At 40.8% G+C, this 16,627-nt stretch overlaps 1 protein-coding gene across 2 annotated transcripts in view; it reads left to right on the top strand.

Moving 5' to 3' along the window:
* The first annotated feature begins 8,475 nt into the window (after window positions 1-8,475).
* LOC306666315 (putative adhesion G protein-coupled receptor F2P) overlaps window positions 8,476-16,627 on the top strand; it is a 42,858-nt gene continuing 34,706 nt past the window's right edge. For both annotated transcript variants that reach the window (XM_079148304.1, XM_079148303.1), the window contains exon 1: window positions 8,476-8,703. The gene's annotated coding sequence lies outside the window, so the exon portion shown is untranslated. The remainder of the gene's footprint in view (window positions 8,704-16,627) is intronic.

The following is a 16,627-nucleotide window of genomic DNA, read 5'->3' as shown; positions in this document are numbered from 1 at the left end:
GCGTTTGGATCATGAGAGCCGTAACCTAACTAGTTCCACTGTAGTCTAAATGGACTAACTGGGTGGTAACTGGGCAGGTGGGGTATGGCTGGAGAAGGTGAGTCCCTGGGGATGTGTCCTTGAAGGGTTCTTCTTTCCTGTGGCCCCATATTCCTCCCTCTCTCTGCTTCTGGGCCACCATGAGGTGAGCAGTTTCCCTCATCCATGGCCCTTCTATCATGATGTTCTGCCTCACCTTGGGCCCAGAGCAATGGAGTTGGCTCACCATGGACCAAACCTTTGAAACTGTGAACCAAAATAAATCTTTCCTCCTCTCAGTTGTCCTTGTCATGCATTTTAGTTTCAGCAACAAAAAGCTGACTACCACATCAGTCAAAGATGCATACCTCTGAGTCTGCTCCCCCCGACTCCACTTTATTCAATAGGAAAAATGCTTTCCTTAAAACCTCACCTAGTGAATTCAACCTATATTTCACTGGCTAGAAATTGGCTATATCCCCAGCCCTAGCGGCATAGACCTGTAGGAAGGTACATATTTTAACAGAGCACATTGTTACCTTGGGGAAAAAAAATTCAGGACATATCAATAAAGAAAAAGGAATAAAAATTGGTGCACATACCAGTGTCTGCTACATCCCCACTTACAGAGGAGTAAGCTGAGGGAAGGGGAGGCTAAGTAGTGGAATAGAAATGAATGTGTCTCATAAAATCAAGTTCTGCAGCATTGGATCTCTTTCTTCAATTGAAACATTAGGAATCTGAATTTAAGAACCATTTTAATCCTATTGTTAAAAAAGAAAATCGGCAGGGCGCTGTGGCACATGCCTATAGTCCCAGCAGCTCTGGAGGCTGATGCAGGAGGATCTTGAGTTCAAAGCCAGCCTCAGCAACAGTGAGGCACTAAGCAACTCAGTGAGAGTCTTGTCTCTAAATAAAATACAATTTAGGGATAGGGATGTGGTTCAGTGGTTGAGTGCCCCTGAATTCAATCCCTGGTATCCCCCCCCTAAATATCAGCATCTTCATAATGTTACCCCTTCTTGCCCTCAGTCATCCATGTGGATGATAAAAATAATAGGTGGCAACTCATCATTACCCTGTTACTGCTGTTTAATCCCAGAGGAAGACTTCCACAGTCAGCCGGTCAACAGTGTCCACCAGTGACCCAGCAACTCTGGAAGAGGAAGGGATGCAAGGAGGCCCGAAACTTTGCCCAGGCTGACACACAGGACCTTAGAAGAGCAGCACATTCAGCATGAGTAAGGAACTAGGAAGTGTAGCCAGAAGCAGAACAGAATTGGACCATCTAGTAAATATTAAAAGGCACAGGGAATCAGCCAAAAGGACAGGTCCTTTCCTAAAGAAAGCAAGGAGGTGTCTTGAGGAGGGTTGATGAATATATTAAATGGATACGTTTACCCTGAGGAGTAATTCATCACCACCGCCCATTCCAACAACTAGACTCTGAAAATTATCCAAGTGACTAATTTCATGGTAGATACTAACCTTGTAAGAGAAAAATAATGAGATCTCCTACTGATCCCATTGCAGCCTTAAAAGCCTATTTAGTGACTCAGATGGGAAATGAGGCTATTGACTACTTAAACAATGAACTTGAGGAAGGGTGGATGGTGGGCAAAGGAGAGGGAATATGAATTAAAATTGTAAGGGTGAGTTTTAGAACTGTAGAAAAAAGGACCAACATCAGTCCTGGTGTTAAATGGTACTGAAACTGGGCATCCTTTCCTGTCCTTGTGTAAAATAAAACCTGAAGGAACAAAAATATCATAGACACCTTCTCTCCAGAAAATATTGGAAGATAAAACCATCAATGAAATGACATAACTTATCATCAAAAGTAATTACTTGCTCCTCAAGACTTGCTGAAGCCCTTCTAGGTATTGTGTCCACCTAGCCAAGCCATGTGCCATACACTCTGCCCAATGTCAAACAGTTCCCTGATTTTCAAGGTTCTCAAACCCTATGAGTATCTCCCTTTGATTTCCCTCTCATGAGACTCACTGACAGTCAAGGCGAAGTTCTTTCTTGCTGTTGATAATAAGTCCAATAGACGTAGCTTGTATATATATATATATATAAATACACACACACACATACATACGCATATATATATATGTTGTTGATGAACCTTTATTTAATTTATTTACTTACATGTGGTGCTGAGAATCGAAACCAGTGCCTCACACATGCTAGGCAAGCACTCTACCACTGAGCCACGACACAGCCCCTAGATGTGGCTCTTTGATCAATGGGTTTTTCTGGTGGTCTCATGCACAGTTGACATGTTAAGAGTGAAACACTTTTCTTGTGTATGAAACAAAAACTTTGTTGTTGCTTGTCAGAAATCAGTTCACTACACCATATCAAACTGCCTTTGAATTTTGAATATTGGGTCAAATGTCAAGTTTTTAAAAAATCATTTTAAGAATCCTGAGTCTAGTGATACTTTAATTCTTTTTACCCTTGTAAATTCACAAAGCTCCCAGACCCCTTACTTCCCATCTCAGACCCTCCACTATTCAGAAGGCAGGAGGAGGTGGACAGAAGATTCAGAGTTCGAAGTCAGGTTCCCTCAAGGGTGGTTGAAGTAATTGTGGCTTTAAATTCATTGCAAATGTTTAATGTGTGTACAGTTCTTATTTTCCTGGGAGAGAGGAGATAAACAGACAATGCTGAAATAAATAAGATGTTCATAAATTTGGATGAATGAGTTGAAGGAAGACAAACAGGGTGCAGTACTTTAGGATTATAGGGTTAGCAGGCAGGAAGGATGAGGACCCTGTCACAGAAAATGGTCAAAGGAGAGGATATTGACGTTCCGACACGAGAGGGGCAGGGCTGGACTGAGGGGTGGCAAGAGGGACTTAGGACACAGCACTGAAGGAGTTCCTCATTCTTGGGAGGGGTGGGTGTGTGAGTGTGGGGGGTCACATACGTGCAACGTCAGCACTTTCACAGAGCTGTCTTTGCTCACCTTAGTTTTCATGGCATGTGAGAGGAGAAGTAGCACACAAGGGTTGTGTGTGTATGTGTATGTGTAGAAGGTGGTGGTGGTGGGGTGAAGGCTGAGGAGGAGGTGATCCCAGGCAGAAGAAACAGGATACACAAAGGCCCAGAGCAAGAAATGAGCTGGGCGGGTGTCAGAAGCTGAACAAGGCCCTTACATCTGGGCCTCAGTGGACACAGGAAGGAAAGGCCCAAGGCAAGCCTAGAAGAACAGCATGTCTGGGAGGCGGGGGAGGCACACAGACATCTTTCTAAGTGCAATGAGAACAGTTTTAGTCTGAAAAGTGATATAATTGAATACATACTGTAGGAGATTTCTAGAGACAGACTGGAAGGCGTCAAGTGTGGGAGTAGGATACCAACCAGATGTGTGTGTGTTAACACAGGCTAGAGACGAAGATGACCAGAGTTAGAGGGAAATATGAAGACATAGATTTAAAAAAATTTTTTTTTAGATGTCGATATGTATATATGGTGCTGAGAGTCGAACCCAGTGCCTCACCCATGCTAGGCATCTGCTCTACCACTGAGTCACAACCCCAAACCCTTGAGATATACTTTGAAATAGAAATCAGGATGTGCTGATGTGGGAATGTTGTGCTTAGAAGAGAAATGAAGGGAACTAGTTGTGGAGGGAGGAGTGGACTTCAGAGGGGTGAGAACAGGGGTGTTGGAGTTTCCCAAACTTCAAACTTTAGAAGTTCGGTGGAGAGGTGAAGAGGAAAGTATTACTTATAGCTTTGTTCTCTGTCAGAGTGTGTTTTAAATACTTTGTTAAATAGTAACAGATCTATGCTAGGTTTACATATATATATATATTAGGGATGTAAACTTACAGTTATCTTGAGAAACCACTGACTGTGGTATCACTCGCAGGTCGCAGGTGTTCACTGCCTTTGATCTGCATCTGTGAACTGCTTATCCCAAGAATTCCTGTGCATGGTCTTTGGTCATGTAGGCCAAGAATTCAAAATCATCAGTGTTGTAATGGCCAAGAAATGATGTCAAGTTTCCTAAGTCCCATGTAACCTCAGTTTGAGGCCCAGAATTTCAGAGCAATAGCTCATCTGGGTCCACCAGCATAAATAAACCTAAGTTCTCCAACCCTCTGAGTGGTGCTTGGTCTCTCGCCGAATGCAATTTCCACAACAGAGGAGACCAGAGAGGAAATGAGGAAAGTGAGGACCTCAAGAGTTCAAGAAAGAAAGTTTCAGAAACCCGAATGTCAGTTGACAGGCAAATGGGGCAGGAAAATGTGGGATATGCATACAATGGGGTATTATTCAACCTTGAAAAGGAGGAAATTCTGTCTGCATACAACATGGATGAGGATTACATTATACTAAATGAAATAAGCCAATCAGAAAAGGACAAATACCATGCTATTCCATTTAAATTAGTTAAATTCATGGAAACAGAAACTACAAAGGTGATTGCCAGGGATTAGGAGAAGGTGGAAACAGGGAATTGTCCAATTAGTGTGGAGTTTTAGTTTTGTGTGAAAAGTGGTCTAAAGGTCTGCACAACAAAGTGAACACACTTTATACTACTGAACTGTGCACTGTGGAATGATTAAGAAGGTGCTGGGCATGGTGGCGCACGCCTGTAATCCCAGCAGCTCAGGAAGCTGAGGCAGGAGGATCTTGAGTTCAAAGCCAGCCTCAGCAATAGTGAGGCACTAAGCAATTCAATGAGACCCTGTCTCTAAATAAAATACAAGATAGGACTGGGGATGTGGTTCAGTGATTGATTGTCCCTGGTTTCAATCCATGGATCCTCCCAGTCAAAATGATTAACAGAGTAAATTTTGTTATGTGCTTTTCACCATAAATTAAAAAGATACAAATAATTTGAAAAAAGAAAGTAGGTATTGGGTTGGAAATGTGGTTCAATGGTAGAAATGGTAGAGTGATTGCTTAGCATGCAGGAGGTCCTTGGGTTCAATCCCCAGTACCACAAATTATATTACACTTTTTTAAAAAAGAAAGAAGGTGTTTTAGGGAAACATGGCCAAAGAATTGAGTGATACTGATAGATTGAGCATGTTGAGAGCAGAGAGTATATACATATTTGTGAAGGTGGAGAGTATTGGTGTCCTTTGTACAACTGTTTTCTACATCGTGCAAAGGGAGAAAACTGGATTAGGCAAGGTTAGGAAGTGGAGACAGCGTGTGGACGGTGCTTGGAAGTGTAGGTAGGACGGAGGACTTGGGACAGGGTCCGTACGAGGAGAGGGGACAAGGAAGACTTCTGCTTTGCTCTATCTTGTTTTAGAAGGGAGATGTTGAGCATGCCTGAATGTTGGTGAGAGGACGTCCAGGGAGAGGGCGACAGTGCAGGAACAGGAAGGAAGTCTGTAGGGTGCAGTCCTTGGGAAGGCTGAAGAGGCAGGGATAGAGCTCCTGTGAAGAGACCAGTTTCTGAAGAAGACGAACACTCCTCACAAGACAGGAAGGAAGGAAGAGAAGGCAGGAGCCCATGCAGGCAGGCTTGGAGCTGAGAAGTAGATGAGTCCCCATTGGATGGCTTCAATTTTCTCCTTGAAATGCCAGGTGAGGCTGTAGAGCAATCTCCTCAGAGAAAGCCAATGGATGTCATTAGTCATCGAGGCCTGTGGGAAACGAGCCTGCGTATCAGTGTTGGCCAGCAGCCAGCAGGGGCTGTGGAATTCTACATTCATTGTTTTAAAGTGAAACTGCCATATTTTATTTTATCCATCGTGAGATGTGCATTTTTTAATCTTTGGCTTTGGGATATATTTGGAGCATTGTTTCACAGTTTCCGAGCATTGTTTCAGTTTGTCAGCATGTTTTTTCTCAGGGGACCGTAAAACAACAGACATCTTATAACCACTGGCACCTTAGAGTCAGGAAAATACAGGAGATGACTACATTCTGTAAATTTATCCCTGCCAAGCTCAATTGCATGTGTGTAGACATGGAGAAGGCATTTCTTCCACCTTTGGGTTTAAAAAATAAGGTTTAAAAAAACTTTTTTAAAAAAGGGTTTTAAAAAAATAGACTTGGGGACTCAGTATGTAGCTCAGTGCCTAACATGCAGGAGGCCTAGGGTCCCATCCCTACCACTGAGTGTGTGCAGGCATGTACGTACACACACACACACACACACACACACACACATACCCACACACCCTAAATCATCAAATCTGGATTTTGGTAAGAAAGAGAGAAGGCAGTGTGGTTTTGGGTCCCTAAACAGTGACAGCCACAACAGGGACTACTTCTCTGGGCTGATGACATTTGAGCCAAAACCTGAATGATAAGGTGGTACCAGCCTTGTATGCCATGGTGGTCAAGGGAGGACCTGAACCAGGGTGGCTGGACAGGGCAGGAGACACTTGAGGACAAGGGTGAGTCAGCCAGGTGTGAGGCTGTGGGTGGAGATGGGTGGAGCCCTTTAGGCTTCAGTACAGGTCAACAGAAAGGAAGGGCCTGTAAACCAGTTTGTGTGGCTGGAGCAAGATGAACAGGACAGAGCAGGTGGCGGTCTTGATGGAGATGAGAACAGATTCTAGCAAGAGAAAATCAATGATAAGATGCATTCGTGCAAAATAAGGGGTGCTTAGCTTCACCCGGGGCTTAGGAAGAGGCTTTCTCTAGAAAGAATACCAAGCATGAGCCAAGAGAAGTCCTAGACAGAGGGCACAGCATGCACAAAGGCTTGGAGGCTGGAAACCAGAGGACAAACCCTCAGCAGGGTATGACCAGGGTACAATGTGTAAGTCCCAGCATGGCTGGTGATGTGGCTGGAGCTGCAGCTGAGAGTCCTGCTTTATTTGGTTCAGGTGGGCCAGTTTCTGCTTTGGAAAAAGTCAGGAGTCCCAGCTCTGGCAATAATAGCTGAGTTGGTTTTCTCGTTTGTGTAGTGTGGGGTTGGGTTTGGGTGATCATCAAGAACACTTCCATCTTGTACATTCCTCGTCTCTAGTACATGCTTAATAAAAGTTTGCTGAGCAAAAGAATTATGAACAAGTTTCATAATTTGCAGCCCAAACTTTGCTCATCAATATAAATAAGATATGACCCTCCAGGCCTGGTTTGGCTCTGTGTGTCCTAGAAAGTGGCTCCTGACACAGCCTCCAATAGCCCCTTCTTGCTTTGAGTGACTTGTTTTGGCTCTTATAAGAGAAGACCTTGTACATTTTCCTTATGTATGTGTCTGCTTCCAAATAGACTGTGAGCTCTGAGAGGTCAGGGGTCGGTTGTATTTTAAGTATATGTATCTCCACACATATCTGAAACAGTAAGAATTTTGTATATACATAATGAAAACATGATTGATAAGGATGTATTGGAGTAAATTCATCAGTTTTAACAAATGCAATACCCTGGTGTTGGGATGTTGATAATGGGGGAGGTTGTGAGTATTTAGGATGGGGATATATGGGAAATCTCTGTACTTTCAGCTTAATTTTTCTTAGCCTAAAAATTCTCTAAAAGATAAAGTCCATTTTAAAAAAATGTTTTTTTCCCATCAGAGGGATGAACTTGAATGGATCTCAAGGGACGAGTATTATTCCCCAAAGGGATTCTCAAATCTAGAGTTAGTGAAAAATAAAGAAAGCACCTGTAACTTTCCCTTCTTGCTCTGATCACTCCCTAGAAGATCCAGAAGAGTCTAAGATACAAATTGAAGATGGAGCAGAGGGGGGATTTAAAATGAAAGGGGTCTCTCACTATGTTCTAAGAACTTCTTAGGGAATATTTAAAATAATTCTATACCCTAGATAAACATGAAAGTAGTTTTTTAAACATGGGATTGGGAGTAATAAAAAGTCCATGGATTCTTTGAAGAATTGGAAAGAATTTTTGAGCCTTTCAAGGTTTACAAACGACGTTGCTGATCATGCAGCTTTTCAGGGGCCTTTGTTCTCATTTTAGTCAGTATAGGTTAGGTTACGCTGAGATAAAAAGAGCCCCCACATATCAGCAACTAAGAACAATAAAGAACAACTTGTTCTTATGCCCATTGTGGTTCAGCAGGGGCTTCTGCTTATCACAGTCATCCAGAGACCTGGGCTGATGCAGGAGCTATCATCTTGAATTGCTCATTAACATGATAGAGCTATTTGTGTAGCCCCAGACAATCACAAGAAGGTTAAGAATTCCAGTGTAACTCATGCCTGGAAGCGAGAACAACCAGGAATAAATAGGCATCCATACTACCCTCTTAGTAACCAGAAAGGCGGCTAGCCAGTTACAGAGCCCCAAGCACAGACACTGTGGTTTCAATATCCCACCTCCAGGCTTATAGGCAGATTTGAAAGGATGAAATAGGTATGACCAAATACCGCAGATCCCGTGCCACCACCACAGCCCTGGATCCCTTGCCAAAGACTTTGCTTTTTGTGAGTCTGTGTGTGGCACCTAGTGTGTGACTCATTCACTCCCCAGCACTGTGCCCCTCCCACTTTGGGAGCTGCTCCCAAGCAAGACTCATCTTGTCTGCTGAGGCTGCTGTAGCACCTCTGTGGAGGGCAGGCCCCGGCCCAGCTACCTCTGCTTGGGGATCTGACAGTCGGGGCTAAATTGACGACTCAGAGGGACAGGAGCCTGGTCTGCTGACTTGAAACGAGATATGGTGAAGGAAGCTGTGTGTCTCCAGCTGCAGGGAGTGGGGCAAATTTACCTGTGACTTTCTCATAGGTTGGCCACAGTGAGTAGTTCTATGTTCTCCTTCTCCTTCCAGTGACTAACTTTGGACAGGAATTTCAGAAATGAGCAGCCAATTATGATTCTATATTTGCAAGGCTTTGGTAATTTGGGGCTTAATGAATAACATATACAATGAGTAAGTATTAAGAAGTAATGTGATAACTTTGAAGCTCTTTACATAATTCAATAAGAGCACCAGCCTGGTTATGAAGCTGTTTTTGTTTACATTTATTTTTCTGTGCTCCTCTGATCACCATCCAAATTTCAGAATATGGGAAATTAAAATCTCTGACTTTTTTTTTTTTTTCTTTGTGGTAATCTCCAAGTGACTCAGTGCAAATACAGAGGTTAATGAACCATTGTTATCATTTTCTCTCATCAGTCTTCGAAATTTTATGCATAATATTGATTTCTTACTAAGGTTCACAAACTCAGATCTTGAAACCAAAGAATTATTTTTTCACCTACTCACAAAATCCTGCAATTCCATATACAAACCAGTGCACTGAGATCTCTTGGTCTTACACAGTCTTTTCCTTAGATAATGTGAACTGCAGGGAGAGTTTTCTTGGTTTGAAAGGTTGTCTTTCTTGTGTTTCAGGAGAGGATACCCAAATGTCTACCTTTCTGTCATCTTTCACACTATTTCTTAAGATAGTATTGTAATTGAACCTTAACTTTATTCTTTTCTTCTTTCTGAAAGAAGCTTTGTAAATATTGGAGTGCAAATTTTAAACATCAAGTTTTGCTTCAAAAATTTTATCCTCTGAATTTTGACAAAACGGGTCTCCCCCTTAAAGAAAGCTTACCAAGAAAAGGGTGAGGCTTGAATTTATCTCTCATTATTTTTGTTTTTTCACATTTCCTCTTTCAAAGTTCATTCACATTCTTATTTTTTGGAAAAATCAACTTATTAGTAGCTTTGATAAATGATCTCGAGCATATTTTTAGCAAGTGATCGGCCTTAATAGACTGCAGACTTTGTCTTTTATGACTTCATGGATTGTATCCTAAGATCAGGTAGGTCTAAATCCCCTTCCAACAATATTTGCATAATATAGAGTTACAGCATTGCTGTCTATTTGTAGAATGAATGAAAAATTGTAAACAGAAACCAGATAACGAGCTCAGTGGACTGGTCAAAGCCTGGAGATGGGTTGGTCTTTATAAATTGGACGTACGAGGAGGGCACAGGGGGTGGGGGTGGAGGTGATTTTCCCCGGGTCCAGGCAATAATGGAGTGCAGTCTCTGTAGATAACAATATTTCTAAATATGTTATCAGTATGTTCTGGCAATTCTAAACCATGTCAGTGATAAAACACTCCTGCCTACTGTGCAGACCACAGCCACCACTCTTTTGCATGGGTGCTGTCTCTGGTGAATGAGATTTGACTTAATTCTCCATTATTCAATGGAGAATAGTTTATCTTAGTATATAATAGCTACATCAGAAAGCATATAGTTTAGCAGGTTAGTTTCATTTTCATGGGAATTCATGGCATTCTGGATTTGTATTTTTATATATTTCTCTTAGTGTAATAGACACTAAAAAGCTGTAAGTATCCAGTAACCTCTTGCTTTCTCTACATATTATTCTTAAGTCTTTTAACTGCAATGATCAATCACCAGCTTAAACCCAGTAGGTGACTCTGTTATGATGACACCAGGACATCTCATAGAATGAAGTATGAGAGACAGGGTCCTGACTCTCGTTTTCCACTTCCGTCTTCCTTGCTGCATCTGTTTCATTTTGTTCTGTCCTTTCTGTGGTTGGGTTGTTTCTACTTATATATTAATATAACCACGGAGGCTTTTCTCAGCTCTCTATTTAATATCACCTGGAGAGTTTTTTTTTCCCCAAAAAACTTAAAAATTTTTTAATTTGTTCTATTGTTTATACATGACAGTAGGATGCATTTTGACACACTGTACACAAATGGAGCACAACTTCTCATTCTTCTGGCAGTGCATGGTGCTGAATCACACCAGTAGTGTAGGGAGAGTTTTAAAAGACCCTTCTTCCCTGAAAAGGTTAACACTTAGTGCAATCTAGGTGAAGGGTGTTTGCTGTAGGATTCTTTCAATTTTTCAGTTGGACGGAAGTGAAATTACTCAAGATGTTTTAGTGGAGATGCTCCCAGATATTTGCTCCCAGATACTCTGGTCCCGTGGGTCTGAAGTAGGGTCCAGACACTGCTATGTTTTAAAAGCTCCTCTGGGAATCCTAATGTACAATCAAAGCTGGAAATTGCTGCTATGAGCTACTGTCTTTTGCAACCTCTCTCAATGAACAGAGTGAGTCCCGTCTCTTTTTTCCTATCCAAGTTTCCGAATTCCTGGGCCAAGGACTGATGGGCCAGCTGATGTCATCTCCTAATGCAGTGGGTTCTGGCCAGGCACATTGTTCAAATGGCAGCACACCTGTAGTTTCCAGACAAGCGTGGGTGGGGCACCTAGGCAAGTAATTAGTAATAATAATGATAATAATAATGCTAAAATTAATAGAGTCCAGCATCTTCCTCCAACTAAAAGGCAAAGGGAGTCCTGAACTGCAATTTGAGAACTTGTGGCAACTGTTGATAAACCAAAGCCAATATTTATTATTATAGCTATTTTTTTTTCAAATTATATCTTTGTTTTAAAGAATGGAATGATGATAATCAGTTTTTCTTAGTTTGAAAGTTTTATAGGAGAAAACATATTTAATATATTTGATAACAAAAACAAAACTCCATCCATAGCAGACTAGTCCTTACAAGTTGTGATGCATGAAATGATGTCTATTAACAAATGCTGCGAGGTACTATGCTTGGCATGATGCTCCAGTTGTAGTAGGTATAAATTTTACCCTATGGTAATTTAGCACACTAAATTTTAAAAATATTACATTTCTTCAAAGAGTCTCTGAATCAGTTAACAAGTTCTTCATTTTCCTCAGTTCCTTTCTTTCCCTCCAGAAATTTTGCAGAAAATTCCTCTGAGTCTTGTGTTTGGAGGGGCTGTCCCTTTGCTAAGTAATTATTCTAAGGATCTTAAATAGACTCAAATTGTCATTGCAGCTGGAAGAAAGTGTACCATTACTTCTGTGCAAGCTGGGCATTAAGACCTTTTATGGTCCCTAATGCCTTGGATCTTGGAGCTCAGTTCTTCCTGCACCCTGAGTCACCTGAGGTCCTCTCACCTCTAGAGGCATTGATTGGGTGGTATATGAGCTGATGACCAGGAAGTCTATCACTAGCCTGTCCAAAGTCAAACACCAGGGGCAACTTCTTCTTCCTTGCCCCAAATCCCCGTCTATTCCCCAGTATTCACTCATCATCACCTCTGAGACAAGTGTATGTATAAATCACCTGGGTAGGAATTGAGTTTGGGTCCTTAGTAATTTATTTTGAGTCGTATGACACGAAAGTACTTAATAATCCACCGGAGCAGGGAACTTAAAGCTCAGAACTTAAAAAGAAATGTTCAAAGAAACCAAAGAGGCAGACACAATCTCAAAAGATTGTCCAGATACAGGCTCCAAGTCCAGAGTCATCTCTTGAAGGTAGAGAACTCATCTCTGTGCTTCGGTTGGTGTCACGGATGAGGGAAAATGAGGGAGGCACAATGCTGATGCAGAATGACTAAATGGTGACATGTTCCCAGCTGGTTTGAGGAGAGAACTGGGCTTCCTATGGAAAGAACTGGATTTTGGAAAGCAGAAAGTCTCTGTGATTCCTGAAGAAACAGAGCTGGGAAGAGAGAGGAGGAAGAATACAGGATGAGGGAAAAGTACTTCTCAAGCCCCTGGGAAGTGGCAGAGACAGGTCCAGACAGAGCAGCTGGATACCGGCGGGGAGAGCAGGCTCAGATGTTGCAGATGTGGCAAAGTGGGCTGAGCATGCTGCCCTAAAACCAGCATGGTTGCACATCTCAGCAGAAGCTGGCAGTGGGGGTGCATCTTTAGATGTTTATTTCCTAATGCCAGGATATTGTTCCAGGAAAGAAAAGAGGAGTAAGAGAAGGAGAAAGTTCTTGAATTAATCAAAAGAGGCTTAGTTTGAACCAAAATTCCATGAGTTTACCTTGTTTGGGCAAATTTCCCACCATTGGCTCAAAGAAGGTCTCTAGTGCTAATTAAATTCAGTTATAGTACAAAAACCAGTCACACTGGTGCCCATCTAGTTTTTGACAGCTGTGCATCTTCATGATCTTCATGTACTGATCTTCAGTGTAGACATTAAGTATTGGTTCTTCCTCCACCAATTTATCTAGAAGGCTCTTCATGCCTCCAGAATGTTGACTGCACCTCTGAGACGCTCGTCTTTTTCATCCAAGGATTCTGCATCTTATTTCTTGATTGTTATCCTGGTGTCTTTCTCTGATAAAATCATTTAAAAATGTATTTGATGCAAAAGTCCCTTCCTGTTCCAGAGCTGGATTCTAAATAAGTCACCATTTGAAACAAAGCCTTCGATTCCTTGACCATGTACTTGTTCATTTAATCATCCAGAATGACAGAAAATGTTATGTTTTTAGACGTACAAAGATTCAGAGGGTTTATCACCCATTGATCTTCATTAAAGGAAGTCTGAAAGTGTACCTTCTAGGAAGAAGAAAAAGCAAAAATAAGGAAAAGAAATACAAGAAAGAATGTGAAATTTAAGGGACCAAAGAGGAAATGAGCCTTCAATATGAAGAACTGGAGAGATTGAAATACCTTCTGGTTGTAGAAGTTAGATAGCTCCCTACTTTCATATAGCTTTTTACTTTTGAACATCTATTCTGGGTTGTTCTCATCTTTCTGTTTATAAAGTAATCACAAACAATTATTCATAAGTCTCCCACATATATCATTATCTCCATCACTACATCTGTGCAAAGAGGAAGAAAAACAAACATGAAATGAGATAGAGCTGATATTCAAAAGAACCCAAACTCCAACTTGTGGTCTAGTTTAAATATTACCATTATGTATATTCAATGTCATTATTAAGTCATTGAGTCAAGTGGTCCACATTTTTAATCCATCTCCTGCCATATCAGAGCAGTGGTGCAAGTTCAAGATTTTCCCCTTAATATTCTTATTTTGTGAAAGAGGAAATGGAGTTACCAGTTAACAATGAGCACAGTTATGAAGATTTACATAATGTAAATATTGAAATTTGATGCTTTCATGAATGTCCGTAGGTCAGAAATCATTCTTTATATATATTTATATGTGTATTTTTTATAACAATTACCTTATAACAGTTATTATTTTTGTCAGGCTTTTTCATTTCTCAGCCATTTGTCATGTGAATGAGACACTATTGGGATGCTTTTGCAGAACTATGAAGCAGTATGACACAATGTGTCCTCCAGTTGTGATAACATGGCTTTTGTAGAAGAAAAGTCTATTGAAATATGGACAACAGTAAATGTGTTTCAATAAAAATTACATAATGGAAATACGTAAATCTTAAAACAAAATTTTTGAACTAAGTGATACCCAAACATCAACTTAATTTCCTCATGTTTCTTTGTTTCTAGACTTGTCACCTCTTGATTAATAGCATTAGAATTTCTGACTCTGAAGACATAGGTATTGTCTTTTTCTCTCTGCTACATTTTACTTTACCTGATATAAGGATGGAAACCCCCGCTTTTTTACTGAGTCCATGTGTGTGGTAGGTCCCCCCCCCCCCCTTTCACCTTTAGTCTGTGGCTGTCCTTCTCTATGAGATGAGTCTCTTGAAGGCAGCATAATGTTGGGTCTTTCTGTTTAATCCAATCTGCAATCTATGTCTTTTGATTGATGAGTTTAGGCCATTAGCATTCAGGGTATTATTGAGATATGATTTGTATTCTCAGTTTATTTTTGGTTTCTAACTTGACTTGGTTTCTCCTTTGATTGGTTTTTCCTTTAAGGTACTTCCTCCCTGTGTTGACCTATATTGTTGTTTTTCATATCCTCCTCATAGAATATATTTCTGAGAATGTTCTGTAGCACAGGCTTTCTATTTGTAAATTCTTTTAACTTTTGTTTATCATGGAAGGATTTTATTTCATCTTCAAATCTGAAGGTTAGTTTTGCTGGGTATAGGATTCTTGGTTGGCAACCATGTTCTTTCAGAGCTTGAAATATGTTATTCCAGGCCCTTCTAGCTTTTAGGGTCTGGGTTGAGAATTCTGCTGATATCCATATTGATTTCCCCCTATATGTAATCTGATGCTTTTCTCTCACAACCTTCAAAATACTATCTTTATTTTGTATGTTAGGCATTTTCATTATAATGTGCCTTGGTGTGGATCTGTTGTAATTTTGTGCATTTGGTGTTCTGTAAGCCTCTTGTATTTGATTTTTCATTTCATTGTTCAGGTTTGGGAAAATTTCGGATATTATTTCATTGAATACGTCGTTCATTCCTTTGGTTTATATCTCTGTGCCTTCCTCAATCCTGATAATTCTTAAATTTGGTCTTTTCATGATGTCCCATAGTTCCTGGAGATTTTGTTCATAATTTCTTACTATCTTCTCTGTTTGGTCAACTTTATTTTCAAGGTTAAATATTTTGTCTTCATTGTCTGAGTTTCTGTCTTCCAAGTGATCTAGTCTGTTGGTAATGATTTCCATTGAGTTTATTTGATTTGTTGTTTCCTTTATTTCAAGGATTTGTTTGTTTTTGAGAATCTATCTCTTTGTTGAAATGATCTTTTGCTTCCTGCAGTTGCTCTTTCGACTGCTTATTGGAGTGATCATTCATTGCTTGCATTTGCTCTCTTATCTCATCCTTTGCTTCACAAATCATTTTAATTATGTATATTCTGAACTCTTTTTCTGACATATATTCTAACATGCTGTCACTGGTTTCTATTAATATAGAATCTAGGTTTGTTTGGAACATTTTCTTCCCTTGTTTTTTTTTGTTGTTTATGTATCTTCCCCTCTAGTAGTGCAGATCTGGGGTATTGCAGTTTCCCCCCATAGGCTTATAGTGACCCTACATTTTTCCAAAACCTCTTCTTTAAGGTTGAGATCAATATTAGCAGCACCCAGAACAGATAATATGCAGCCGTAAACCAAATAGCCCCTATGAAGATGTTAACAATATTGTCATAATAAACAGAGAGGATGAGTTCAATTATTATCTATAGTATAACAAATAGATTTGCAATAAGGTCTGAAGTTTCTAATAGAGGACAAAGAGGATGGGAAGGGGTGTAGGATGTAACTGTGAATGGGATAAGAAAAGAGTATATAGAAGTTCTAGATAGTAGAAAGAGTGAAAGTGTAATCAAAAGAAGTTGGTTGTTAGCATGAGAAAAGGAGAGACTCTGAGAAAACAGGTAAACAAAAGGAAAATAGAGAGAGCAAGAAAAATAAAGAAATAAAAACTCAAAAATTTTCCAAAAGGAGAAAAATAAATCTACACTATAACAGTCATATACTATTCAAACCTCCTAGTCTTCAGTAGCCTGATGCATGTGAGGTACCTGACAATGAGCTTCCAGTCTCCAGCAGGCATCTCAGGATGGGATGTGACCCACCTAAAGATTGGAGCTTCCGCTTCCAGGATAATCCAAGATGGTCATACTGGCTTCCAAATGTGTTGGCAAATGGGGAGCTGCAGCTTAGGGCATGGGCATGGTCAGGCTGGGGGTCTTAGAGTCAGGGTGTGGTCAGTCAGGCTGGGGGTCCTGCAGGTCCTGGCTGTTGTCCCAAAATGGCAGCAGCCACATGTAACCAAACCTATGGGTACTGTAACAGTGGACTTCCAGGCAACAGCAGGCAGCTGGTGATCCTCTGGCAGTCTGCAGTCAGTCTACAGGGCTACCAGTGGATGATTGGTAGGTGGGCCTTGGGCAGTGGATGATGGGTAGGTGAAAGGCAGGCAATGGGCAGGCAAGAGGCAGACAAAGAGGCACATGGTGAATGATAGGTGGCTGTCAGTGAGCAATCTGC

This window comes from Sciurus vulgaris, assembly GCF_902686455.1.
Source record: "Sciurus vulgaris genome assembly, chromosome: 7".
Taxonomy (NCBI): Eukaryota; Metazoa; Chordata; class Mammalia; order Rodentia; family Sciuridae; genus Sciurus; species Sciurus vulgaris.
This window is presented reverse-complemented; position numbering and strand designations above follow the sequence as displayed.